Source organism: Manis pentadactyla, chromosome 15 (assembly GCF_030020395.1).
Source record: "Manis pentadactyla isolate mManPen7 chromosome 15, mManPen7.hap1, whole genome shotgun sequence".
NCBI classification, from domain to species: Eukaryota; Metazoa; Chordata; class Mammalia; order Pholidota; family Manidae; genus Manis; species Manis pentadactyla.
In genome coordinates, this window is record NC_080033.1 from 20,468,614 (window position 1) to 20,476,471 (window position 7,858).

The 7,858-nt window shown below is 40.7% G+C and overlaps 1 pseudogene; it reads left to right on the plus strand.

The window, feature by feature from the left end:
• The first annotated feature begins 2,497 nt into the window (after positions 1-2,497).
• Positions 2,498-5,164, plus strand: LOC130681158 (lysM and putative peptidoglycan-binding domain-containing protein 2-like; annotated as a pseudogene).
• The last annotated feature ends 2,694 nt before the right edge of the window (positions 5,165-7,858 follow it).

The following is a 7,858-nucleotide window of genomic DNA, read 5'->3' on the forward strand; positions in this document are numbered from 1 at the left end:
TCATTGAAAATACCACTTTGGTCCAGCAATAAGTTCTAACAATTTTACTCTAGGATAAATTCCTTTGGATTTAGGTCCTGCAATGCAAGTTCTCTCATAACAGTTCTATTAAGCTAGAAAGTAATACAGAAAACTAGAAAAGCTTCATATTATTGGGAATTAAAAAACATATATTACCATAGGTTGTAAAAGAATTCATAATGGAAATTAGAAAATAATGTGAATAAGTAATAATGAAAGAGTATATTCTCACATTTGTGTGATGCAGTTACAACAGTACTTACAGTGAAAAATGCTTTCAATACGACATGGGCAGTTGATATATGAGAGATGGCACGGCAGATCAGCAAGAAAAGAAGGGTCTTTTCAAAAAGTGTGCTGAAAAAATTGGATATACTTATGGAAAAATATGATAAAGAACCGTTTACCAACACAGAAAAAAATCAGTTACAGATGGAGTCCAGAACAAAATATGGAAAGCAAAACTATAAAGCTTTAATAAAATATTATATGAGAATATCTTCATCACTGTAATATAGGAAAGAATTTCTTGGGCAAAAAATAAAGGAAAAGATGATAATTTGGTTCTATTGAAGACTTCTGATCATCTACAGAAAAGACTATACAAGTAAACAGAAGAGCTGGGTAATGAGATATGTGCAATACCTAAAACTGACAAGAGATTTTTGAATTCCTACAAGTCTCTCTCTCTGTCACACACACATGCATGTGCACATACATATACACACACACACTCAGATAGTCTAATAGGAAAAAGGAGAAAACATTCTTGAGCAAATAATTCATGGAAGGCAAACACCAAGTAGATAATATAAGAAAAGGTATTTAACCATATAAATAATCAGAGGATTGCAAATAAAAATTGTAGAATGAATTACACATCGATCAGGTTGTCAACATTTAATGTCTGACAGTATCATCAATGATGTGGAACAGTTTATATGGTCCCATTTATATGAAATGTCCAGAGAAGGGAAATATGTAGAGAGAGAAAACAGATTAGTGGTTGAATGAGCCTTGACATGGGGTTGGAAAATGACTGAAAATGGCCATGAGGGATATTCTTTGGGTGATGGGAATGTTATAGAATTCTATTCTGGTGATGGTTGCACAATTCTTATAAATTTCCTAAACTATTGATTTTTTCTTTTTTTTAAACTTGAAGAGTGGATTTTATGTTACGTAAACTAACAGAAGCTGTTTTAATTTTTTAAAAAATAATGTGGAGTAGCAGAAACTGACATGCAATGCTGATGAGATTGCAAATGAATAACCATGTTGGAAAAACAGCACAATCTATTAAAGTCAAGGATATCAATATCTTTGACCTGGCATCACCAGTAATAGGATATAAACTAGAAATTATTTTGCCTATTTGCAAAAGTATATCAGAATGAGAAGTGTCAAAGAAATGTCTGTAACTACTTAATTGGAAACTACTAAATTAATTAGGATACATCAGTGTAAATAAAAAACTTTATCTGAACTCAGAGCATAATTTTGACATAAAATTTTATTATATGCTTATATGGTTCAAAACACCTAAAATAAAACTATTCTTTTTGGAGACACACACTTGTTCAGGTGTACGTAGGTGGAAAGTCTATAAACCTAACCAGTGATAAAGTTCTCACAAAATCAATAGCAATTACAAAGAGGGGAGAGAGAGAGGGTTAAAAGCACTAGAACAATGTGGGTAATTCAGGGGTATTGTTCATGTATTATTTCTTGAACATGTTACTTGGTTATACACATTTTACATTTTAATTATTAAATACTGAATATAACTGTACTTATTAAACTATATGGCTCATGAATTTTTCTATATTTGCTATTCACAAAAATAAATTATGAATGATATTTAGACATGGCAGGAGCTGATATGAAAAATCTTTACACTAAATATGTATTTAATATTTAAAATAACATATGTACATCTATGATTGTGAATATATATACATATATATGATTTCTAAGCTCAAACACCAAATACCATCACTTTTAAGGTGCTAGGTAACTCAATAAGTCAAAAAGATTAAAGGCGCTCAGAAAGCCGGCGCCCGCCGGGAAATCAATAAAGGAGGCAGAGCGAAGCCGTGGTGTTTGGCTGCGGTCGGGGCGGGGCTGTAACTAGGCTGTGCGCGGCGCAGGGTTCCCGCGCGGGCCTAGGGCGGCGGGGACGGGCCCCTCCTAAGCCCCCGGCCGCGGGCTGGAGCGCGCCCCGGCTCCCGCCTCTGGGGCCCTTCCCGGTCCCGGCGGGCAGGGAGGAGCGGCGGCGGGCGGCAGCAGCGGCCGGAGCTCTCTTCCTCCCGTTGCAGGTGAGTCCGGGGAGAGCGGCAGGCGGAGGCGGGGGCGCGCGCCATGCAGCTTCCCGCCGCGGCCTCCAGCCCGCCGCCCCCGCCGAACCGCCGTCCGCAGCCCCTGTGAGGAGGAGGAGGAGGAGGAGGAGGAGGAGGAGGAGGAGGAGGAGGAGGAGGAGGAGGAGGAAAGGCGGCGGGGGCGCCGCCCCCTTGGCGAGCTCCGCGACCTGGCGGCCCCCGCAGGACCCATGGCGGACTCGCCCGCTCTGCCCCTGCGGGAAGGCGGCCCCCGCGCGCCCCGGCCCGGGGCCCCTTCGCCGCCGCCGCGCTCGCGCCCCGGCTCCGAGGCCGAGGAGGCCGAGCTGTCGCTGAGCCTGGCCCGCACCAAGACCCGCTCGTACGGCAGCACGGCCAGCGTGCGGGCGCCGCTGGGCGCCGGCGTCATCGAGCGGCGTGTGGAGCACCGGGTCCGCGCACGCGACACGCTGCAGGGCATCGCGCTCAAGTACGGAGTCTCGCACCACCTAAGACTGTGACAGTGAAAGAAAAATCGCAACAGCAATTTTCAAGGACTGTAAAAAATCAAATCCTTGTCATATCCAAAACTTGAGGCATCTATTTTTATTCTGGTTTTTTTTTTTGGGAGGGCATCTCTCATATTTGTTGATCAGGTGGTTGTTGGCAACAGTAGGATTCTGTGTAGGGGACTCAATGCACAGTCATTGGTCCACCCCGGGCCTGGTTCTCGTCAGTCTCCGATCTTCTGAAGCATAACAAACATATTCTGTTTTTTTTAACATTGAAACTTGGTGGCCTTTTATTGCAGTTGCAGTTAAGCATGCTAGAAAGTGAACACACTGGACAGTTATCATTACCACAGTCATTGCAGTTTGGTAATGGTGGAGTATCAAGGTTGAGATGGATTCAAGCTTCCTTGACAAGTGTGTGTACTGGATGTGATACAATGAAGGCTCCTTTATTTTATCATGATGCCCACTCATTCATGGAAGAACACCAACCTTTATAGAGACCTCTTCCTCATATTGAAAAATTTTAACTTTTTAACAAGATCTTTCAACACAAGGAGTCTAGTTCTAAACCTTGGAGGCAGACTGTTCAGAGGAATTACAGATTTTTGCATGATAGCATTGTAAGAATAGAAAAACAAGTTAATCAATCATAAACACCGAAATAAGGCGGAAACGCCCTGACAATTAAAGAATGGTCTTATCCTGCCTAGCCCCAAGACGTATATCCGCCCTGACAATTGAAGAATGGTCTTATCCTGCCTAACCCCAGGATGCATATCTGCCCTAACAATTGAAGAATGGTCTTATCCTGCCTAACCCCAGGATGTATATCCGCCCTGACAATTGAAGAATGGTCTTATCCTGCCTAACCCCAGGATGCATATCTGCCCTAACAATTGAAGAATGGTCTTATCCTGCCTAACCTCAGGACGTATATCCGCCCTGACAATTGAAGAATGGTCTTATCCTGCCTAACCCCAGGATGTATGTTTTGCAAGAATAATGTATAGCTGTGGGAAATTACTATGAGTTAAGTGCTTTGAAAATGCTATATAAACCCTTAGTTCTAAGTGCTCGGGGTCCTTGTTGAAACCCGCTGTGTCGGGCAGACGCTTGGACCCCAGCTAGCTGGAATAACAATAAATCTCTTGCTTGTTGCATCGATCCGCCGTGGCCTCCGTCTCCTCACTGGGGGGAAAGCGCAGAACGGAATAAGGCCGTTGGGTCTTACAGCATTTCGGCTACTTTTGTCCTTGGCAAAAAATAAATTTAAAAAATTTTTTATTGGATATTGGGAAATGTTGAGCAGAGGGCAGGTGGGAAAGCTACACAATTCTCCAGCTCTTCCTTGGACTGGATCATGAGTTTTCTTTGCTTTATGTGAGGTGAAATTTACAGAACATTAGACCCACCTATGTTCAGATGGAGCAGATTAAAAGGGCAAATAAATTGTTTACAAATGACTGTATATTTCTGAAGAAAACTTTGAACATCCCAGTTGTATCAGAGAAGCCTTTTGTTGTTTAATGGACTTAACTCAATGGATTCTCCAGAAAATGAAACTGTTGATAGCAGTTTTCCTCATGAAGAGGAGCCAGGAGCAGCTAAGGAAAGCCTCTCTCCTCCCAGTCCTCCAGAGGCCACTGTTCAGCCTGTACACCCTGAGGAAGTGTCAGCCAAAGATTTCCTGCAGGGACTAGACTTGCAGATTAAGTTGTCAACACAGGCAGCCAAGAAACTAAAAGAAGAAAGCAGAGATGAAGAAAGTCTCTATGCAACTTCCCTCTATCACAGTTAGATGACTGGGGGCATAATCTAGCCTGGATTAAGAGATGGTTGTAGCATAAAGAAACCAACAACTGGGGATTCCAAAGCATCCTTTTTGGATCCTCATAGTGCACCTCTTTAAGACACAATTAAGTAGGTCTGCCTCCTGCAGCGGCAGGAAGTGATTAGTTCCCTTTGGCTCTTACCATTTTAAGTCTTTATGATGGCATGAAAGCAGAATTGTATCCTAAGACTCATTACTTTTATAGGTGGTGTTATTTTTTAGACTAGCTTTTGTAAATACTAGTTGATGTAAAGCATCAAAGACTATATATGTATTCTAGCTAAAAACAATGTTTAGCGCCTGAGAAATCCTAATTGCGTGGACAACATGGTTGCTGTTTAAGTAATGCTGATTTTGCTATGTGTTTATACTTCAGTGCTATATATATATATATATATTTCAATATGTATTACGTATTCTGTATTTATCTAATATAAAGAACCAAATTTTGACTGCTATTTTGTAAAAAATAAAAAAGTCTGAATGAGAAAATAAAATGTTTTCATAAATAAATAAATAAAAGGCATCTGTATTGGAAAAGAGACCGAAAATGTTGCTTCCTACAAATACGATTTTCTACACAGAAATTCTAAGGAACTACCACCAAATTATTGTAATCAAAAGTTAATACTATTGGTGCATTTAACAGTTCATTTGAAAGAGAGCCATGTCTGCAAATCACAAAGAAATTTTATAAGGAAAGGATTACAATTATCTATCTCATCCTGTTAAGAAACAAATCTATGCATATCCTTTGTAGAGTATGTACTGTGTATCAGTCATCAGGATAAATATTGGAAGTTCAAAGTAAAAGGATGATCATGGTACTCATTCCTTGTGGAATTGTGTTTAAAACAGAATTGGTTAGCAAATTAACAGTGTTGGAGTTGAGAAATCAGAATTTGCTAGAGGGAGAGTAATCCCAGTTTACTGTTTTGCTGGCATAATTATAATAGCACCTCCTTGTACCCTCAGGTATGTCCAGATTTGGAAGATAAATTATATAGTCCTCATAATTATGGGAGCACCCTATTAGTCATATGTAAGTGGGATTTATATGCTAAATATATAACCTTAATTTAGAGTTTTCAAAAAAGATATCATTTAGGAAGTGGCATAATGCCTGGCTGGACCTGAGTTACAATTCAGATTCATTCAAGAGAAATTAGAATAGAGATGTGCATCGCACAGGCGCAACAATATATCAATACCCAGACAAAGTGGAGAATATACATTGGATAATTGTTAAAAAAAAAAAAAAATCTGAATAACTGAAGCCCAGAGTACAGAGACTATGCAAGAGATGAAGATGGAAGTTTTAACGGGTGAGGTTGGATCAGTAAGGGAGAGCCGGACGGTTGATGGCCCTGCAAGCCAGGTTAAGGAGGACCAGGAAGCCATTAAAGACACTGCGTGTATTTGTGAAGGTCGTGAGCAGAAGAGCAGAAATGTGACTGTATATTGGACTGACTTCAAAATCCATGCTCTTCCTTGTATGTATGCCTGGAATTTGGGGGGAAACTAACATTTATGGAGTGTATAGAGGAAGAGAGGAGAAAGATCAGAAGGGAATGATGTCATGCAAACTGAGGGCTGAAAAGCTTTAAAAGGTAAAATGTTCAACAGCATCATGTATGATTGCTAGTATATATACATATATGTGATTGCTATATCTATATGGTTTGGATATAGCATAGGTAAATGGACATGAAATTACTATTTGTGCTAGTTAGGAGTGAAAATAAAATCAAAATTATGGATGACTCATGTGTTCCTATGTCTATCAACACCATCTTTTCTCACACCTGACATCTAAGCAAGAAAAGACAAGGCCATTGTCAGCTTCTCATTGTCCTTCATATTTCTACAACCAGTTGATCCCAGGGACTATTGACTTTTCTTCCTAACTGTCCCTGAAATTGATTCATTTTTCTATTTTCTCTTTCTTCACTTCCTTCTTTCCTTATAAGTCATCTTATCTCTCATCTTACCTTCTTAGAAGTAATTAATGGAAAGTATATAAAGTTCCGTCGTCATTTTATATCAAGTTGAGAAAGAACAGCCTTCCTTAGAAGCAGTCCTAGGAAAAAATTCACAGATCTGACATTGAAAGACCAGACTAAACATATATTATAAAAGCTTTATAAAATCAGTAATGATCACTTTATTTTCAGTGCATTGCTAATACCAAGAAAAAGGAAACAATTCTCTGAAGTTGTTCTAACTGAAATACTTGTATTATTTGTTTCTTTTAGTCTGTCTTCGTACTAGTCCTATTTAAATTTTTTAAGAACTGTGAGGAGGTGAGTTTTGTCCTTAAGAAAATGGTGACTTAATCTTGTGTAAAAGAAGTTGTTAGGCAAGGGTGATATTACAGGATGGTTACAGGACTAGGCGATCAGCTATGACATTAGTCTATCTGTAATTTGAACAGTTTATTTGAACAATCTGGCCTCAGTTCTTTTTGTGAACTGTGGCTATAATTGGTCCTGCCATATGTAACTGCTTTGAAGCTTAAATAAATGCATAGAACATCATAATTGCTTAATAAATATTAGTCATTTTTCACTAACCCATATACTCTATAAGAATTAAATAGTGGAGGGGCGGAAGATGGCGGCGTGAGTAGAGCAGCGGAAATCTCCTCCCAAAACAACATATATCTATGAAAATATAACAAAGACAAGCCTTCCTAGAATAAAGACCAGAGGACACAGGACAATATCCAGACCACATCCGCACCTGAGAGAACAAACCGCCTCGCGAAGGGGGTAAGATACAAGCCCCGGCCCTGCGGGAGCCGAGCGCCCCTCCCCCCAGCTCCTGGCGGGAGAAGAGCAGGCAGAGCGGGAGGGAGACGGAGCCCAGGGCTGCCGAGCACCCAGCCCCAGTCATCCGGGCCAGAGTGCAGGGCCCTCGATACTAGGAAAACAGGGCAGCCAGAACGGTGAGCGGGCACTGGAGGCCGGGTGTCGGAGGACATAAGAAAAGCGCGTGACCATTTTCTTTTTTTTTTTTTTTTTTTGCTTTTTTGCTGTTTTGTTTTGGCGAGCGCTTTTTGGAAGTCTTAAAGGGATAGGGACCCCAATACTAGGGAAACAGGGCAGCAAGACCGGTGAGCAGAGGCCCGAGGCTGGCACCAGAGAATAAAGACAAACGAGCAACCACCTTTTTTT